Source organism: Calidris pugnax, unplaced genomic scaffold, assembly GCF_001431845.1.
Source record: "Calidris pugnax isolate Ruff unplaced genomic scaffold, ASM143184v1 scaffold103, whole genome shotgun sequence".
NCBI classification, from domain to species: Eukaryota; Metazoa; Chordata; class Aves; order Charadriiformes; family Scolopacidae; genus Calidris; species Calidris pugnax.
In genome coordinates this window covers 17,898,492-17,919,882 of record NW_015090990.1, presented here as the reverse complement: position 1 = coordinate 17,919,882, position 21,391 = coordinate 17,898,492, and the positions used below count along the sequence as shown (strand labels likewise).

The 21,391-nt window shown below is 39.7% G+C and overlaps 1 protein-coding gene across 1 annotated transcript in view; it reads left to right on the top strand.

Moving 5' to 3' along the window:
* The first annotated feature begins 1,353 nt into the window (after nucleotides 1-1,353).
* The window catches only part of SLC39A10 (solute carrier family 39 (zinc transporter), member 10), an 84,996-nt gene continuing 64,958 nt past the window's right edge, over nucleotides 1,354-21,391 (top strand). Inside the window, exon 1 of the mRNA XM_014954368.1 lies at nucleotides 1,354-1,411. The gene's annotated coding sequence lies outside the window, so the exon portion shown is untranslated. The remainder of the gene's footprint in view (nucleotides 1,412-21,391) is intronic.

Here is a 21,391-nt window from a genome sequence, read left to right as displayed (position 1 = left end):
CATATGCCTAGAGCCATTTATACTAACCTTAAGCTGCTTTTCACAGGTGGAGTCCTATCCTGGCCCCATCAGTCCTGAAATCTTTCTGAAGTCTATGTTCTGGAGTCCTGAAACAGTCCAACAGCTTCAGAGTGATTCAAGGCAGGAACCTCCAGGAAGAGAATCTCACTGCAGAGAACATGGTAGGGAACTTCCACAGGGTATAAATGATCCTTGCTCCTCTGACAAGTAAAAGCGAACGTTCAACCAGCTCAGCCACAGAACAGCTCTGCTGTTCATAATTCGGGGATAATGCTCCACTGACAGCATTTTATAATCTTTGACAAGACAAATCTCCATACTCTCCTAGTTGCTTCATGTGGTAGACTCCTTGCTAGACTGCACTGGAAGTTTGGTGCTTGGAAAGACAGGGCACTTTCCATGAAGAACCCTTTGGAGTATATTAGTGACAGGCTTTTTATGGCTGTCTCATTTTATCCAGCATTAAGTAAGGGCCTAATGTATTTCATGGCACTGTCTGGCTTAATTGCTTGTGTCTTTTTTTCCTCTGACTCTTTCAAAATGAGAAATGTTATTTCCATATATCCTCACAGGCTATATGCCATTAATGATCATCCAAGCCACAGCTGTATATTTTTTTCTGTGTATGATTTCCCACTGTCTTGCTGAAGTCTTTCCTTTAAAAGTCACAGTCTTTTCTTGAAAATGTGAGTAAGAAGCTAGCTGATTTGCTCCCAAAGATAATCAAATTCTGCAAGAAGTGTCTGTGCTGTTTTATATAAACTAGACTTGCCTCCAAGGACAGAAGTACTTTTTAAATCTAAGTGTTAAAGCAAGTCAAAGGCAGGAAGGTGAATCACCTAGGCACTCACATTAGGATGAGATAACTCAATACTTTCATACTGCAGGATAGCTATTTCATGATCTTTTGCTTGTAAAGGGAAACAGCACTTCTGATTAAACACTATTTTATCTGTGCTCTTTATAAGCGTAATTCAGTAAAGATGACGGTGTGATATGGCTGAGTTTTGAAGGCTTGTGCTTAAGAGAGATATATCTTTAAGGCTAGTACCTTACGTGGATTTTCTCCTAATTAAGAACACCTGTAGAGGCCTGACCAGACCCTGTGGTTCAGCAGCAAAACTGCCGAAGGGCTCTGAAAAGGCAGAAACTTTGCATTGTCTTTTAACCTAAATTATAACAGGGTTCAAGCCTGTGCCAAGCAGAGTAAAGCTATATAATTTATGAGCTATGAGGGCAGCTCTGGGCCCCTCTGAGGTGATTTTTATCAGTGCAGTAGCATAAACAGTCCTTCTTCTACTTGAACATTGGGAACAGGGAGCACTGGGAGGCCTGCTGTATAAAGGAGATCCAGCCTGTGCTAGTATCTATGTAGCCCACGGACATTCAGGTAAGTGTCTTTTCATTCCTCTTCTTTTTTGAGCAATGGCAGAGGAAAAGATTATGCTGAGCTCTTCTGCAGTGTGCTAAAGACTGAGCATGGGCTGTATGCTGTGTGAATTTGAGGCACAGTTTGAAGATGATTTGGTTTTTGCTGTTAAAGTTTTAAACCTGTTAAGAGAGGATCTTTTCTACTTTGTTTGATTCATTGTCTGATGTTGTTTTGGAAGGCTCAGTTATGCCAAACCTCACAGGTGGTGTAATGGGACTACTCACAGTAATACAAAGTGTGCTCAGCTGTAATGATGGGTTTGGGCCCTTGCTTTGTCTGTGTTTTGAAGAAGTCTTACTCCTATGAACAAGCAGGTATTTTTTAAGAACTGGTCCTTGAATCAAGTGGAAAACTGTTAGATATAAGCAGAACACATAAAGAATTATTTTATTTCTTTTATACTCAACACATTAATTCTGTCAGGGTTTGAGGGGCTTTGGGAGACTTAAATGATAAGCTGTTGCTGCAGCTGTGTGTTCTTTTCAGCAAATACTAGGCAAGAGGTGAGAAGAGCCTAAAAATATCAGCTAACTGGAAACAGAACTAAGGCAATGTCCAGTTGGCCTACCTCTAGAAACAATAGATAGGCTCCAGAAGCATCTGTTTCTGTCTCAGAATGTTGGGGGGTTTTGTGGTGTGGAGAGTTTGGGGAGGTTGAGGGGCGGGGTGTTATTTGTTCCCTTTAAACTGTTCTTTTGGCTCTAATTGTTATAGGAAAAGGTACCCTTGAAAATCTTACTGCTTGTTGTTGTTGCATTTATTTCAAGTAGCTTTTGCTCATTCCTTTGCATCTCCTGCAAATTAAGTTCATAGTACAGTGAAAACTTTGAAGTCTTGCGGTGTTCAAAAGAGCATCTTTAATTACATATAGTAAAAATGTAAAAACAGGGCAATCTTGAGAAATCTTTCTTGATACTAGCTGTTACTGGAATACTGCCTTTCCTTGGGCATCCTGTTCTGAAAAATTACTTCTGGCCTAGCTTCTTCATGTAGTCACACAAAACATGCGGCATATCTACCACTATGAGGTAAAAGTTCAACTTTTTTTTTTTTTTTTTCCCCAATGCCTGGTTCAGAAGGAGAAGGGAAGATCTATTCTGAGTTAATGGATTCTGGCCTTTACTCGGTGCTTCCTTCTTTGAGGTTTTCCGATTTTTTGTGCATCTGATGAAGCAAAGCAATGGAACTAGTTCTCAGTGTAAGCACAGTGTCACATTATATCAATGGGCTATTGAGATGTGTAGATGTATAGCCACATTTACAGGCTTTCTTGAAAAGAGGCTAACTTTATGTGTTATTGCTGTAATGAGTCTCTTTCTGTTTCCCTGACCATTTCTCCCATCACTTCCATCCCCTCCCTCTTGACACTAGAAAGTCAAGAACTCACTTTGCTGTCTCTGTGTAGATGTGTGATAACTATACTGCTGACAGATAGGTCTAGGCCTGTAAGTGGAATCGCATGCTTTACTTGAGTCCCCGTACTGGATGTGAATTCTAAAATGTATGTTGAACTCAAGACTTCCTAAAGGTGTACTTACAGTCCATAACGTCTTTATCTAGCAAATGTAAGAATGATCTGCTCTGTGTTTGCAAGAGGAATACACGCAGATATACTGGAGCTCCAGGGAAGTCAGAGGAAACCCACCTTATTGAAGTAGGAAGTGGCTCCTTATTCTTGCTACGATAAACAAAGGCTGCACGTTAATTTTTGACAGGGGTTGGTTTAAGTGATTTTATAAAAGGCCCCTTTGCCAGCTGCTGCTGTTCTGCATTGTGGTAGTTAGCTCGTAGTAGCAGAACTTTCCGGTCATGTTAATACTGGCCTAGAAAAGTCTGACTATGCCATCTCAGTTAGGAATAGAATTCAGACAAATTACCAGACCTTTAAAGCAGCCTTGAAGATCTCCTAACAGTTTTGGATAACCCTCTATGGGAGTTCTGTTTAATTGGAGTATAGATCAAATATTCTTTAAGACAAAGCTTAGGGAAATCAACTTTGCTAATGTGTATAGATGTGAAACCCTACTGAAACTTCTGAAAGTTCTAACGAAACCCCCCATTATTTCAGTGTAAGGAATCAGCTTTCAAGCAGTGTAAATAAGCACAATTCCAGTAACTCCAGCCTAGTGCTGGGGATTGACATACTAGCTTCAGTGGTGCATAAGCAAGGTCAGGTACAGCAGGTTGCACAGGACTATGTCTGGACAGTTTTTGAGTATCTCCACAGGTGGAAACTGCATAACCTCTCTGGACAACCTGTTCCACTGTTTGACCACACTCACAAAAAAAAAAAAAGTTCTCCTGTGTTCAGATTTAATTTCCTATTTTTTTTATTTGTGCTCATTGTCCTATCACTGGGCACCACTGTAAAGAATCTGGTTCTGTCCTCTTTACAGCTTGTTAGCAGTAACATCACCAAGAAAGACAGTTGGAGATGATCAAGGCAAGCTAGCTCTGTGCTGTTCTGTTTTGTCTGGCAATTTCCCAAAGGTCCAAAGCAGCATCTGCTTCAGTAAAGATGACCCACTGAGTCTCTCTGCTGTAGTCCCCACTGAAGACAGAGCTTTAAAATACATGCATCTTAAAAGATGCTTCTCTATAATTCAGTAATTGAACCTTAGTTTCCTGAACTGATTTAAAGAGTCACCACATTCAAGCATGAGCCATCTTTAAATTTCATCTTGACTGTCTCAGTGATTGTCAGTTTAAAACCTTAGAAAGTTTGCATTTCTCCCTGAATTCATTAGATAAGAGAAATAGGTCATCTAATAGCTCTGCAAACTGTGGTTGCTACAGAGATTCCTTATTGCATATCTCCAGCAAGAATAAAATGTAAAATGACCTTAAAAGCCTTTGTTGGTTTTGGTTCCTGATGGTTACTGTTAAGACATCTGCAATAGTTAGTATCTTAATTTAAATTAAAAGAAACCCAAACCCCAAAAACACCTCTTTGAAGTTGCTCAATTTTTTTCTCTGTAATGTTACATGCTAACTGCTGCAGAGGGAGGGGTGGGGAGATACATTTCAGGCTCAGCTTGCCAGTTGCAGCAGAAGAGGACTTGTTATTTTAAAGCTTTTTCTTGATGAAAAGCTGCAACCCTGCACTCGTTAAGCACTGCCAGTTGACATAACTTTTGTGCTGCCCAGTTATGCTCCATAAATCTGGGATAAGAAGCACTTCTTGCGAAGTGATTAAGAGGGAAACTCTTAGAAATGTTTTACAACATTATGTAAGAACTGAGTCAGGCTGTAGGTTGTTCTTGGACCTGAAACAACCAGGGCCGCAGTTCCAGCCTGAACATGAGCTTGGTGCTCTCATCTTGGAGTTCTTCAAAATTTTAAGCCATTATGGTCTATGACTAACTCTGCAGCTTAGATTGGCACAGTCTCAAAGGAAGGTATTTCCCTGCATCTGAAAAAAGTGGACGCAGTCAGTGGCCTTTTAAAGCATACTGCAAGAAAGCTATACAACAGCTAGAGGCTTCATGTGTAGGTTGTTTAATTTCTTCAGCATCATTATCCTTTTAATAGGTGTGTGTGAGTACCTTAATTCTCCTTTCAGAAATCCAGTAGAAGACTGAATGCTTGACTGGTTCAGGGCAATCACTTCTATGGGATCTGTACTGTGTCGTATATTTAATGCAATGGGTTTGTTCTGTAAACAGAAGATCAAAGTCAGATTTCTCTTGTAGGATCTAAACATCAAGAAAGCTTAAAGTAGCTTTTGATTAGAAACTTTTAATATATGAAGTATCCTATCTAATGCTGATAGGGTTGTTAATAGCATGATTGAATAATAGCATAACTTTATACAAACACCTGCAAAATATATAAGTGTATAAAAAACATGTGTGGCTAGCCCCACTGTGTGATTATGCAGGTTGTGACATCAGCTGTGGCTCGTTCTTTATTTTTGTTGTACCTTTCTGCTCACTGTGAGCCTGGTTAGCTTTGATCCAGAAAGCAAAATGAGCTCTTTAAATAATAAACAGAAAAAAAATATTATCAAAGGCAGTTTGGAAGCTTCCCTCTCCCCTGTTCCCCAAGACTAGATCTGGGATGGATATTCTCCTTTGTTTGAAAGGAGGACCAGAAAGTTGTGCCTTAGAGCAATTTAACACTGTGTCAGACATGCTTTGTCCTTGCAATAAGGTGCACAAGTTATAACAGTTGAGGTGGTCACTTTGTTTATCACTGTGAACAAGCACAGAACACTGGCCAGATGAACCAGGCAGCATTCTCCTTAGGTATTCGAGGCGTGTTACTAGCTGTGGTGGATTTTTCTATACCTTACAGGATGTCTCCCAGAAGTAGAATAATGTGGAATATGATTCTTCTATTTTTTTTCCTATGTTGTCCATGTTTTGCTACCTGATAGATCACAGCAGTTGGTGTATAGGTTTTATATTGCTTTGTATAGGTCTTCGTTAACCAGACAAATCTGCTGGTCAGATCCCAGGGTATAATAAGGTTCAGAAATATTACATACCAGGTTGTCTAATGTCTGTCTAGACATTGTCCGTTTCAGGATTTATTTTTATTTTATTCACATCTTCACTTACCTGACTATTGTGGTGGTCCTAGAACTGGACCAAGAAGCATGTAGACCTCCCTTCTCTGGTTATTTTTTGTAATATTTGCATTTAAGACTCAGTGCTGCTAACAGAGAATTGAGTTGGAGTAGATCATAACTTGTCATAGGACTGGATGGTGGAAGTCTGCCAAGATTGCGTCCTTCAAAAGCTTCTGTTGGAGATCCTCTGTCTCAACTTAGTGCCGGCGGCATTTTGTGTGTCTTGTTGGTCATTGTATTCCTGCGACTCTTCCCCAAATCAGACAAAGTAGCTCACCAAACTGAGCAAGCAAGCTTGGAAACACTGTAGGGTCTGTACTATAGAGAATATGTGTGAATGGCGAGCACTTAAATGAGAAGGTAAGATCTGTCTAGGATAAGTGCAGTGTGTTGGTGAGTACGGAGGTAAGCCCACGTGGAGCAAAGCAGCGTAGGGTGGGGTAGCTGCTGATAGACTGCTGATAGTGGACATCAGGAATGTATCTTCACACAAACAAAATCCCTGCAAGTGAAAGTAGTGCCATGACCTAAAAGGCCAGGAAGTCAGGCTGAAAAACATATGAATCTGTAAATCAACCTGAATCAGTCTACTCTTTGAGTCAGGAAAGGCAGCGAGCTTGGGAAATCTGAGTGCTGTGTGCTTTGTGATCCTTGTACTGTAAGGCCTTCAGGGGAAGGAATAACTTTCTGTGATGGTGGAAGATGATCTGCACGCTTCCTTATGATGAGGTTGTTCTTGGCTAGTTAAGCAGCTGCCTACAGTCACTCCCAGCAATACTGCACTAGTAGGAGTCTCAAAGATCAGGAACTGGGAATACACTTACCAGACAGGCACAGTGTATCTTCTGTTGAATTTCTGTACCCTATTTAATCCTTAAGAAAATGAGATCAAATATAACAGTGCTTTTTAACTAGGAGAATTCCTTAGATGGCAAAAGGAAAAAATCCTGTTGTTAGAATAGGTGTCTCAGTAGTGAGGCATCATCAGGAAGGTGTGCTAAATCAGGACAGGCTGCCAGAACAAAGCAATGCCTGATGCTGCTGCTGACTGAGCAGCTGCTCCTGTAAGGCAAAGGGAAATCTGTAAGAAATCAGTGGATGGCTGGGATTATACCTGTTCCTAGAATCAAAACCTGAGGAAAGAGGGCAGGAAGTATTTGGAGATATGGAGGGAGGTAAACCCGTTTTGCAGGGAACACAGCATGTTTGAAAAGCAAGCCTAAAATGGGTACTGTCAGGCAGGGACTACACAGTATGAGGAGGTATAGTTTCATATAGCACTGTGTAGTTTTGGGTTTTCTTCAAAAGAAAACAATAGACAGATATCTCCTGGGTAACTGTTGAGAAGAGGGGAAAACGGGGCCACAAGGACTAAAAAGAAGCAAATCCAAAGTGTGGATTCTGGCTGTGCACACTAAACTCACAGTAAGCCAGAAATAAAAGATTAGGTTGGCAACCTCACTTAAAGGACAGAGATTACTGTACTGTTATAATTGATTTCAAATCCAGCTTGGCTGATTGTAATGAAAGGACTAGGGAAAAGTGGGAAAAACTGTGTGTTCTTTGTAAGATTTCTGTCATACTGAAGACAAATATTTCAATTTTGATTAAAATCTATGGATTTCTTCCCTCCTTTACTTAAACACTTCCTGTATGAATTTGCTACAACCCTTTCTCTTTATCACTATAAAATTCTAACCCTGAACACTAGCTATAGAATTGGTTTATGCACTTTTCCTTTCAGCTAAACTATAAAATTCCATGTGCATGAAGTAGCTTGTGTGTTTTACAGGATCAGAGCCCCCCTGTGCTAGTAACTTTAACCTTACAAACTCTTCAGTACTGCCATGGTCTGTCTGTCTTGGGCGTTTACATTGATGGACATTGTTTATTCACAGTAAGCATCAGCACAGTTCAGCTAGAGGTGCTCTAGTTTGAATCCACTATGCAAACAGAAGTGTCAGTGTACTTACCTAAATGTTAGCTTTGATTTATGATTTCTTTTTAATCTGTGCTAATTTTGGGCTACTTGGCAGTAACATATAGCTTGAAAAAGAGCAGTAGTGACTCAAACGTTGTTGCCAGGTTTCTGTGGTTTACTTCTGCCCATACCAAGCATTAAGCAATTAATCTCAAGGTTTTAGGCATGGCAAAACAAAACAACCTCTCAGATGTGGTTTACTGTCAGTTTGAGAAAACTTTCAATGGCAACGAGGAATTTGAGAGAAAGAAGAACAGAATATTTATAAACAATAACTACATGACAAACTGCTTCTGTAAGCAGAGACTAAACTTAGCATTTGCAAGATTTTTACCTGTTTTCCAAGTATTCTGAAACACAGGTAAAACATTTGATAGGTCAAACTAAAGATCTTTTATGAGTTGTTTACAGTTCTTACATGTATGTTCTTACAACCTCTTCCTGAAAAAATACATGATTTTTTTTAATTAAAACATTTTTCTGCATTTAGGAAAGTTTGATAGATATGCCTCAGGTGAGAAGGTGTCTTTGAAATTGGTGCCAGGTATTGCACAGGTGAATTAAATTACAGCAATGTTAAGCGAACAGTGGGTATACAGCAGATGGCTATCCACACTAAATCAAGGTGACTTTTCCTTTAGTGGGTATAGATAGCCACATAGCACCTACAATGCTGGGAACATTTGATGAACCATATCATGGTACATAGCTAAAGCACTGTATTGACTTTTTTCTTGTTAAAGAAGGGGACACGCTCATTGGAAAACCATAAAGACCACAAGAATTTCTTGGGTTTTCTTGCTCTGCACCATCTTAATGTGTTGTATATTTTTAATTACGTAAGCCAGAATAGACCAGCTACAGAACCATTTTCAAAGTGTTGGATGACATAGGACAGTAACCACTTGCATATCTGGGCCAGGCACGAACTTTGCAGTGACCTGACTTTGTGTGACCTGCCCAGCTTGTTTAAAACCAGGCTAAACTGTGGGACTCAATAGTTTGCAGGTCCACTAACAAACCGTGCACTGTGCTGAACTCTGATACTGAGGACATAAGTGTGTGTGCATGCTGAGGAATGTGTGAAAAGCTTTTTAAAACGCTCCTCCTGACAAGTCCTGAACAAGTGAGCAGTTGGACTGAAGCCTAGCTGCACATGAGTTCCTGGCACATGGGACACAGCACCTCTCACCTGAGACACATAAACCAGGGGTTAGGGTCACTCATGTGCAAACAGGTGCCAGCCTCAGCTACGAATGGCCGCCCCACAGCTGCAGTGCGTGCCGGCTGCCTGTGCCCTGGTCTGGCAGCACAGCAATCAAACAGCTCAGCTGGCACCACAGGTGAACTGCATTGGAGCACATCAGTCTGTCTCCAGGCCAAGCAGCCTCTGCCTTTCAGCTCAAAGTTGTGATTCCTCAGCAGCGGTTAAAGACAAGGGCAGCTACTCGGGAAACAACCTCATCTCTTCCATGCTTCCTGGTAAAGTAAGTCTTTTCAGCTTTCATTTTGGGTGCACTTAGGCTTCCTCCCCTTCTTTGGTGAAATCCCAGAACTGTGCTTGAGACCATGCTGAATGAAGCATGAATGCTGCAAATCTTCATTTGCATCAGCCTCATGTGGTTTTTTCTAATGGGTCAAGATGACCAAGAGCATATAGAAGCCCATAGATAGACTGGTTGATGACCAGTGCAAAATGCCAAGCCTGGGTGGCCAGACAATAGCTCCAGAAAAGCATTCTCTCTGCTTGATGTCATTCTTTGCTGAGCCCTAGGATGAACTCTGTGTGTAGGTGACAACACAACAAACAAAGGGTAAACAAATATTTTCATAATATAGGTTGCTTTAAAAATATAGCTGTGCCTTCAACATAAATACAAACCAGCCCTAAATTTCTCCTTCCCATCTGTCAGGGCATATATTCTGATTGTATGAGGGATTGGAAGGGTTGCTTGGTTTTGGGGTTGGGTTTTTATTCTGAGAAATGAGTGGGAGTTAAGGAAAAATGTTTGAACACTACATTGTTGCTACTGGAAAGTTTCTTAATAATGATAGTTCAGGGAAGGCTTAGCAGAGTGTTAGCAGAAGTGTTAAAGGAAGCCACGTAAAAATGGCTTTTCCAGAGAAGGTAGCAAATGTTTTTGGATTTCCTGTCATGAGACGTGCTTTCAAGTTCTTACATAGAGAAATCACTGAGGGGAAATTTAACCATTTGCCAAATACTTTCGGTGTTTGCAACAGGTGTGCAGAAGGAACATAATCTCTGCTACAGCTTTAGCAAGCTTCATTGTGCAAAGTTAAGGACATAAAATAACCAAGGTTTGCAGGATTATGTTGTCTCATTTTCCCCTAAAAGCTTTGGAGATGTTGGCTGCTCAACCAAATTTGTCAGGAGAGTTTTTAAAGATATTGAAGTTCACCAAAGTTTTATGAGAGCCGTTGTATAAGCAGGGAAAAGAGTTCTTGTATCTAGTGCTAGAGGAGTTGCCTGTGGATATGTTAGGTGTTGCCGATGTTGATCCTGGTAAGATTTGACGCTGAAGTTGCAGGATCTTCTCCCAATAAGCATGGTGTGGTGCAAGAAACATGGGGATCTACAGTAGAAGCTAAGTGTGCGGGTCTGAGAGTAAGAGTATGGCTTCTGTTTTCAAACAGATTTGTTCTGTGCTGCCAATGAAGTAATTTTAAACTTGCTTTTTGTAACAGCTCTCTAATGTACCCTGCCAGTGCTGTAAATGCCCCAATTAACATTTTGAGAGTTGTGAGGATTTGGGACTGTTACTAAGGGGAATTCCTGGCTGGAGACGAGCATTCTCTCCAATAAGTAAGGAATGTACTTGCTCTGGGGAAAGAGCTGTTCTCTCCTCTTCTGCTACTATTTAACAAAGCAGAAATGCCACTTTTCTCCTCCTGTATGAAATAACGGACCCTGCTTTCTTACAGTCTGTCTGCACCACCCCTTTTCCTATTTAATAGGAACCCAAACAAAGCTCAGTTATCTTGTTCCTCAAAAACTCTTCTCCTATCTTCATGTTAACTATTATAATTCCATTCATTTTAAATAGTTGGTATCTATAGATACCTCTTATATTTATCCACTCAGGGATCCTATCTATCCTATACTTGTAGGCCCACTTCCTGTTCTCGTGAGCCCTCAGACTCCTTTATGCCTTTCCATGTACCTGTTTAAAAGCTACTTCTGAGGGTCCAGCTGTCACTAGGAGACTAAAGACTAAATCCAAAATGAACTAAACATAGCTGTTCCACAGGGAAGGACCTTTACTGATAAGGCCATCAAATTACAGGAAAAAATAGAGATGTAGAACATAAGTCCTGTACGGCCAAGAGCAATTAATAGTATTCAAACAATGGCTAAGCCAGCTGGGTAACAAAACAAGGTTCAATATAGCCAGAGGGGGGAAAAAAAAAAAAAAACAACAATGCAGCAAACTGCTTTAGATAAAGTAGTGTTGTTCTGGTAGCCTTGTCTTGCCTTTTACCTAGGTAACTAAGATGTAGTCTAGGCTTTTGCCTGCTGCCCAAAAGGCTTGATTATCCTGTGGGCTCCCTCAAGGAAAAAGGCCAGCACCATGGATGCTGTACTAGCAAACCTGTCATGATGGTGGGTATCTACGTGCTACAGGTGGGACAGGAAAAGATGGCTGCTTCAGGAGTGAGCAGAAACTCAGACATTTTCCAAAAGACTAGGCTGTTCCTTGCTCTCAACTATTGACTCGCTGTGTGCCCTCGTGACGAAACACTACCAAGCTGTGGGCTGGAAGGAGGGGTTGAGGTAGTCAACACATGGCAGTTTCTATAGGCAACAAGTATATCAACACTTGAGAGCAGTGCAGTCACAGTAATGGAGAGGGACCTCTGGAGATCATCTTGTCATTGACACTAGGTCCAATCAGTCATGGTTCTATGCAAGTCCTTAAAATCTCCCTAGGTGTGGAGATTCTGCTGTCTCTCTGGATAACTTGTTCTAGTTATCCAAAGAGACAGCAGACACAAGTACACTCCTTGTGAAGCTTTTCCTAACATCCATTTTTAGTCTCCCCATCTGCAATTTGTGACCGTTGCCCTGTGTCATATCATCTGCCACAACTGAGAGTAGGTTTTTCAAGGGGGTGATGGGGGAGGAAGCTATTATTTCCCACATGGAAGGCAAAGAATGAACTTGTATGTGTACACTGTGTATCATTAGGAAGTAGGAGCTGGAGTAAATAACATCCCATGTGAAAGTCACCACTAGTTGTGCCCATACTGTGCATATACCTAGGAGTTCCACCACTCTTCTCCACCTGCATTCTTGATTTCAAACTGTGATCCTGTGATGAAGCAAACTCCAAAGATTCACCCCATTTAATGCAGTGTGCCAAGGGGAGGAGGAGGGCAGTAAATGAAGAGCCAGCCTTATTTCTATAGCTGCCATTTTAAAGCATTATGGAAATGGTAGCTGAAATTGCAATCCTACAATTACTTTAGTGACTTCTTTTGGAGAAGATGTGGAAAACAAAACATCAGAAAATAGACAGTAATAGAGATGCTAAGTAAGGACAACAAGCTGCAAGATGCTCTGAAGTCCGTGGTTGAAATACTGGCTTGGGGTAGGATGGATTGAATTGGCTAATGTGTGTTTAATTTTAAATGTAGAGGCATTCATTTGCATATTGCTGAGGTTAGGATAAGATTTAGAAAAGAAAATTATCTGTAGGACCCATTGTTCTGTTCTCTCTTTGTTAGTCTGCAGAGCTAGAAGGAGGGCTGAGGTTGTAGGTATATACAGTCTGCATTCATCTTGCTGAGTGTGGAGGTTACTCATTTTTTGAAGTCATTAAGATCTTGGAAATAGGATTTCACACACAGGAAAAAGAAAAAAGGAGCTGGGGAGCTTGCAGGCTCATTTCCTACACAATTTTGCATGGGACCTAGCTAGTAGAAGGGCTAGATTGTTCACAGTCAAATAGCTTATCTATTCTTACAGACCCTTCATTGACTTTCATTTACTTTGAGTCCTCTTCAAAATACTTTCTGGGCTTCTGCCTTAAAACTGAAAAGCTTTTTCCTCCTCTTCCTGAGTGTCCATAGAAAGACAATCCTTGAGTTTAGGAAAAACTGATAGGTTGCACCTGCTTTCAGTGCCTTCCCTGGTCCAATGCTAGCTTTACTAGGAATGTCCATCTTTGGCCCTTCAGTTAGGGATACACTTGCTATTCTGAAGAGCTATAAATAGACCCAATCAGTGCTAGGAACTATAAGGAACCTGGGCATAATCAGCAAGTGTGAACCTGTACCACTGCCAGATATTAAGATGCTGGGGCAGGGATGTCCAAGTGGCATTTATAACTTGGTGAAACTTATATGGATTTTTTTTTTTCTTGGAACAACACAGCATCCCTCCCTGTCATGTGTTCCTCTCATTCTGTCTTCAGACAAATACTCTGCTGCATGAGGCATAGAAAAAAACTATTACCATAGTTCTTAGTAAATTTCTAGAATCACAGAGCTTTCTAAATGTGCATTAAAAAAAAAAAAATCACTCATCCATGCATTGGGCATGGAATATTTAAGCTCAAATTGATGAAATCTTGCAAAATTATAAGCACTTTTAAATACATCTTGTGAGAAAGAAGTGATGAGCAAGCACAACCCATGGCCGTGATGGGATGCACCCACGAGTGCTGAGGGAACTGGCAAATGTTATTCCGAAGCTGCTCTCCGTCATCTTTGAAAAGGCATGGAGAACAGGAGAGGTGAAAAGTGATTAGTATGTTTTGGAAAACAGTATGCAGCACTGTATCTGTTTCTCTGTAAATTCACATCAAAGGTGATTAATATCATAAAAGAAAATCTTTTTATCACTATTTTAAGTGTTAAGCTTGAACTCAGATCAGAGTTGAAAGCCAAGATAGGTTCCTTCATTCTCGTCCATCCTCAATAATAAAATGTGTATAGGTCAAACTAGATTTTCATTGACAAAAGCATAACCTTATAGAGTTGCTGCTGTCTGAAAACAACAATTATCCTACCGGCCTCCATCGTTTTAGTAGTTTTTAATGAAGAACAAGGAAAAAGCAAGTCTTCAGCATATCTTTGGTTGGACCTGTAGAGCTGACAAGATAAAAATAGCAAAACTCTTGCATTAGTAAAGGAACCTATTAATCTACCAGAATACAGAATTCATCAAATGCATGAGCTGAATATAAAGGTGAGACAAAGAAAGATGGAGTACCAGATACTCTGAAATGTATCTCTATCGATTGGTGGTGTTGGAAACACCTATCCCAAATGCTGCAAAGGTAGTAGAGATGGTGAACACCTAGGTGTTAGTAAGGTATAATTGTGGTTTAGAAGTGATAGCATAGAGGCAAAGATCAGGAACTCAACTGGAAATAAAGCACAGGCTATATTTTTGTCTGTAGGTAAGTCAACAAACAACAGGATTTTTCCTAATGAGCTCTCCAAAGGTAATCCCACTGAGCTGCATAACTACACTGTGCATAGTAACAATAAGACTCGAGGGTCAATGTGACTTGTGTAGATTTCAAGCCTCCAGTTATGATTTGTGTTGCTCAAAGAACATGGCTTCTTATATAGCTTGTCTAATCAAGAGATTTCAAAACCACTAACCATTATTGTTTAGGAAGTAAACTTTCATCTGCAGAAATGGAAACAGGATGTAAACCAGCACGCATTCTGCAGCATAAAATCTGTGTACAGTAAAGATCCCCTATGGGACCATACACAGCTTTGGGCTAGAGGGAAGCTTGACAGATGGAGCAGTTAGTTTCCCTTTCTCTTGCCAGTTTCTCTGCAGTGGGGCAAAGCTTTGAGCAGTTATATGCCATATCAGATAAAGTGGGGAGGAAAAGAGATGTGAGAGAGATGTTTATTGTAAGAACTGAGTGTAGCTACCTTTGTTAATCTCTAGAAGTACATTATCTCTGTGTGCTGTATTCAAATATTTATTAATATTACAATTCAGCCACAGATGTTTGGTTTAAAATTGGTGTGAGGAAATTGGAGGCTGGAGTCAAAAAGCTTCCAATTCACAAGTTTTAGGAAAATAAATAAGGGCTAGTGGAAGGTAAAGACAAAATTAGGCCAGTACAGAAGTACTCTGCAGAAATCTCAGCACACAAGCAACACTCCAGGAATCTCATGCAGAGCAGGAAGTTACCTTAAAGCTTTTGGGGTGCTCTCTGCTCCAGTGAAGTAATGGAAATGGACATGGGAGAAGTATTTGACCTTCTTGATGTACAGGTGGTTTGAGCCTTGCTACTGCTTCAGCTAGTGGTGATCTAGTGATATGAAGCTTGCAGAAGATGTAGTAGCATAGTTATGGCTCGGAGATAAAAGAGACTTCTGTAAGAGAAAGATCTTAAGAGGTGGCAGCTGATGGTCAAGCAAAGGACAGAGAGCAAAACATAAGACAGGTAAAGGAGAGAGCAGACTTATAAGTGTCCTGATGAAGGGGAAGGCGGCACTCTAGGTTGACATTAGAGAATCTAAATGAGTAAACATACCAGTGAAAAAAAATCTTATCAGCATCCTACTGAAGAAGCAATAGCTTTAATCAGAGCCTGAAACAACTACAAGAAGTAGAGCAGTCAGAAGGGAAGGGTTGCCATGTGTGAAATCTTGACTCGTTCCCTCCTTTTCCATCCTCCTCAGATTGCTTTAATTTTTTTTTTTTTTTGCTTGCCCTCTCTCCCCAGTGAAATTCCTCTGTAGTCAAAAATGATTATTCAATTTTCCTTAGTATCAGTTCTCTAATGATCTGATCTTCTTTAAATCTTGCAGCTGAGAAATATTAACATGATGGGATCTCAAGCGTGTTTAAAAAAAAAAAATAATACTGTACATGCAGACTATCCTATCGCACATCAGTTCTGCTTGGTCCAAAGCAAAATGTTCAGCAGTAGATAGTGGCCTGATCTGAATGTTGGTGTGTTGAATTCACTTTTGATTCAATCTCAATGTAAGTGACAGTAGAACCACCTCCTCCCCATTGATGCATTTTTATATCATAAGCATCTAGACAAGGTAGCTGAAATCAGACCCCTGTTTTTCAAATTCTATGCCATACACAAAGCAAGACTGTAAAACCTTTGCAATACTAAGATTGAGGATAATCGACTCTTAAATAACAGTCTGGTGGGGAATAGGCTGCTAGTTGAAAATCTGAAATAAGTGAAAGCAAGTCTTTGTTCACAGACTGGCCGAACTGTGGTTTCAGCACACAATAAAATTACAATATTTTTCAAATAGCTGCCTGCCAAATGAATCACAGTAATAGTCTACATGGACACACTTTCTGTCCCCATAGTGAAGTAATGCAGTTTAGACAGAGCTTGCATGAGAAAAATATACTGTCTTTGGAAGCAATCCGCTTCAATGAAGAAACACGGATAGTATCAAGGAAGCTGAACAGAAAACAAATCATTTCACTGCCTCTTCAATATAAAACTCAAGAGAGGAGAGAGTCTTAGAGCATCAGGGAAATAAATTCTGCTGGTCTGGACTAAAACACAAGACAAATATTGTGGCAGCACTCCCTAAAAGCAAGTTCTGAAGTTTCAGGAGATATGGTATGAATTTTAGGATCAGAAGATGTATACAGTGAAAACTGAAAGTAATCTTTTTAGCTGAAAATTTTGAACTAGGTGAAGTTCATTTCACTGCTTCTCTCTAGTGAACAAGGAGTGTACCATTTTACAATTTGTGGGACAAATTTGGGACCTTTAGAAGGATGAAATGTGCAAGGGACTGGGTCCAGAAAATCCAACTGAAAATCCACACGTTAGTTGGGGAAGAGATTGGTAAAAACTTGACTATGTAGCCTTTGAAGACTTCCATGTATGCTTATTTTATGTACATAAATAGTAATTTTTATTTCACCAGAGTACTTCATATATAAAGCTAAGTAAGTCTGTGTGTGCAAGTAAAATGTCTTCTGTTGATCCTGAAGGGACTGGCTGCCCCTCTGCTGTAGAGCAGAACTTCTTGCAAGCCTGTATTACTGCATTTAATCCTCTGTGTGTATGTGCATTGTTATGTGACAGTGTTGAGTCCCTGTAAGCATTCCAAAGCATTAACCCATTTCTGGGACTGCTTGACTACTGACCCAGTGGTAAGCATGCAGAAGCGTGGAAAAATGAGCTGCTGATCTACAAGTTAAAAGATTTAATAAACAGGAATTTTCACAGTCAAGTGGTAATAAGTATTGTGAGTTTTCAGTAACAGCAGATCTTACTCCGGTGTGAAGCGTAACTGCAGCGTATTTTATCAGTATCATGAGCTATGATCAGCAGTAATTCTTGATAGAGTTGCACTGAAAAAAGTTAATAAACTCTTGTAATTGGGCATTTACTTGAAATGTAAGCATATGATTTAACAGGTCGCTGGAACAGATTATATATAAAAATGAAAGTGAATTGTGTTACTTCTTTAGAACATTAACCAAGGTTAGCAAATGCTGTATGAAGGAAAAAAAATTCCCCAGAATTCCATTGTCAGAAGTTTAAAATGCATTCATCACTAATCGTATGTGATAAGCATACAAAAAACTAATCCCAGTTAGAACACATCTAGAAGATGGGTTCTTGATTATGTTGGCAGGTATCTAACATTGTTTTATTGAATTCTGAGCCAATCTCCCTGGCATTGCCACGCTATTATAAAAGTAAGGGCAATTATTATATCAAACTTACAGAGTATTGGTTATCCTCTAGACGTTAAAGAATTTTAGCAAGTCATGTGATGGTTTATGACTTCAGGATGAAAAAGGTATGAACTGGGAAAATAGAAAGTTAAAAGTACCTTCTAGCTTTTTGATTCCAGAGGACTTAACTTTGGTTGTTACTGCCTTGCTTTATCACATCCTGTTTTGTCATTTAGTTATGTCTAGTGCCAATAGCCATTACCATTCTTTCAGCCTTTCTGTCCATGTTCCCGTCTGTGGTAATCATTAATTAAGCCAAACATGTTGGCTGCATTTAGAACCTCTGTAGGAATAATTCAACCCTTAATAGAGATACTCAATCATATCTTCGTTGTTGAAACCACTCTGTCCGCCGGACATGGCATTGGTAGCCAGACCTTGCTCTTCCTTTTTGCTCTTTTTCCTTTATCTCTTACATATAAATAGTTTTGGTTTGGTTTTTTGAGTAGTGATACTTTATGGATATGGGTTGAAAAGTACAAGTAATTTTAAATGTCAGGGAGAAAAATTTAATTCAAGGAACTGAATTTGTGAACTTAAATAGTGCTGGATTTTGTGTGGGGATTTTTGTTGTTGTTGTAAGTATTAAAATGCCTGATAGAGCTTGGGGTTTTTTTTCTGTAAAATGTCCAACTGTATTTAGAATTGCTTGTATCTATACAATAAAGTGGGGAACTCAAGGGGGCTAGTTTTTAAATTAACTACCTGAGCCATGTGATCTAGCAAAGCTTCCAAAGAATGAAAAGTATGTTTAATCTGGTAATTACTTGTTTGATCTCTTACTACCAAAGCAACATAATCGGTGTTGATTTCTCAAGAGTTTCTCTCTCTAATCCACTTAAATTTATTCTCAACAACCTGGAAAAATTCTCCCTTACACTTTTAAAGCAAAAAATTTAAGTTTCTCTCTCTAATCCACTTAAATTTATTCTCAACAACCTGGAAAAATTCTCCCTTACACTTTTAAAGCAAAAATTTAAGGCTGAGATTTTTCAGAGTCCAACGAAGCCCAGGTGTCCAATGCCTACTGAATTCTAGTGGAAACAAAACAGACTTTAACAAAACACTCAGCCCAACATGTTGGTTTCTAGCTGTTTCATTTAAAGACACATTTGACTTTACTGTGGCTGTAACTGCCATGACAGAAAGCTCTGATGTTTAAAATAGATCTCAACAATCTAGTTATTCTCAGTGTTGCATCTTCGTTCCACCTTGATGTTCTTCATCTCCCCTGCACCCTCTCCCCTCACCCCCCCCTGAATCTGTGCAGCCTCTGGAAAAGAGCCAGAAGGACATACACAAAGGTGGAGAACCTCCAGCCTATGGCCCATCTACATGCAAGTGAGCGTAATGCAGCTCTTCTCAAGCTATAGTAAATTGGGCAGGGAGCAATTGTACAGGCACGCACTTCTTCTCATGCTGTACCATACTTCTATCTAGGCCTGCTGAGCTTTGGGGGGGGTTTTGGTTTGGGGTGGGGGGTTTTTGCTGTATGAGAAACTCGCCAGCCTGGCAGTTCTCACTAGTACTGCAGTGTGGCCTGCAGAGAATGGATAACCATGGTTTGTCAGTGTTTGAACTCCTCATTCATGTCAGTAATTGAACAAAGAATTGGGAAGGGAGGGAAGGTTTCCTCTTTACTGTTTATCCAGCCTCTGTTTCAGAAGTTACTGTGTCCTGTAACTGCTCATGGCTATGGCATTGATGCCTTCTGCGTCATAACTTACTCTGCCAGTGAGGGGATCTCATTCTTAGTTATTTGGTGGCAGAGTTTTTTGGGGAGTGGTGTTCTTTTTTTTTTTTTTTTTTTTTTTTTTTTGTTTGTTGTTTTTCTCTTTTAACGTTCTTCTCATTTCTACAATTTGCTCATGCTAAATATCTGCGGGGGGTGTGTTTTTTTTTTTTTTTTTTTTTTTTTCTTTAGTGCTGCTGGCTTGCTCTGTTTCATTTACAGCCTGTAACTAGATGTATGTTTTCAGTGGCTTTACACAGACCTACAATTAGCTTGGACTCTTTTAGCATCATAATTCAAAGTATTCCACCCTTTGCTCTTCTACTAGTTTCTCCCAAATAAGTTCATATGTATGTCATTAGATAATTATATATAATGTATATTGTGTAAAGCTGACAATATAGCCACTCAGTTTCTTCTAGATTCTTTATTGAAAATAGCTCTATTCTTTATAGTTTTGGACTTGTGGTTTGGAGGTTTTGAGTTTATTTTTCTTTGGGTATTTATTGGGTTTTTTAAATTATCCTGCTAATCTGTTGTTAAATCCAGATGATGCTGGCACATATGACAACCTTTGAATATTAGTGAAGCTATTTCTGTGTTTTTATTTTACTTCCTTTCAGTTCAACATCAGTAAAAGCTTGTAGTTTTCCCGCTTATGAACAAAGGAATGTAAAAACATTTAAACTCTTTCCTGCTATAGGCCCTGCTAAGGTATGAAATGTGATATGCTGCTATCATAATAGTAGGGTGGGTTTTTATTTGGGTAAATGAAGGGGTGGCATTCTGCATCGCTTCAACCCTCTCCCATACACACAGTCTTAGTTTCTGTTTCATATACCAGTAAAGGCCAACATGAATCTGAAACATGATTTGTTGTCAAATAATAATTTTTTTGTAAAAGACTCTAAGTTCCTATTATTGCCCATCTGCACTAGCATACAGCCCCATTTTAATTCCTTGTACACCCTCCTTACATACAGCTGTTAAAATATTTGTCCTGAAAATTTTACTGCCTTCATTCTGGAGAAGTAGCGCTGAAACTCCAGCTCTCTGTAGAAATATTGATAATACCACAGGTTTTTCTTCAAAAAAATAATATAGCAAGTGATCCTTTAAAATAGTACATTCCTCATTGAAATAAGGTGATCAAGCAATCATTTTTTGTCACATAGCTCTTTGTGACTAGTAATCATAACTACAGCAGCCAACATTAGGATGTGGCTCTACACAGAGCTGGCTTCTCTTCTACAACATATCTCTTCTACTGCAGAAAATGTAGCAAGGAGTGGTGGAGGCAATAATTTTCCTATCCTTTTGACTGCATGAGAGAAAGTTGCATTTTACTTCTTTCCTGCACACAGTTACCTCATCTGCAAAATCACGAGGAGAGAGGAGGAGGGAGAAAATTAGAATTGTCTTCATTATTCACACATCCTTCATCAGCACTGCCTTACCATGCTGTGACCTCTGTCCTCCCTTGCATCTGCTCTCAACTGAGAGGATCATTACCATTTGTAATAAGTTCAATAATCATTGATGTAGACAGTGAACATAATACCTCTGTATCTTCAGATCTGTAGCTTGATCCACCTCGCAAGTAACTTCTCACATGGTAAATGGTGCTCACCCACTTCTATGTAGAACGCTTGTCTTCAGCCCATCGTTTGCAGCAACTGTTTTGAATGGTAAAGCTTCCTGTATCGAAAGAAATCAAATGAATGTGTGCATGTGTTTGTGTGAGGCTATCACTTGCTTGTTTGCTGTCTTGCAAACACATGCGTAGGTTATATTACATCAAATTTTATGTTTGAACATATTACATAAAATTTTCAGTTAACAATGGTCATGAGCTGCAGAGCTCTGATCCATAGCTAAGATTAACACACCTCATAGCTGATGAGTTACTTAGAATTTGTTTGGAC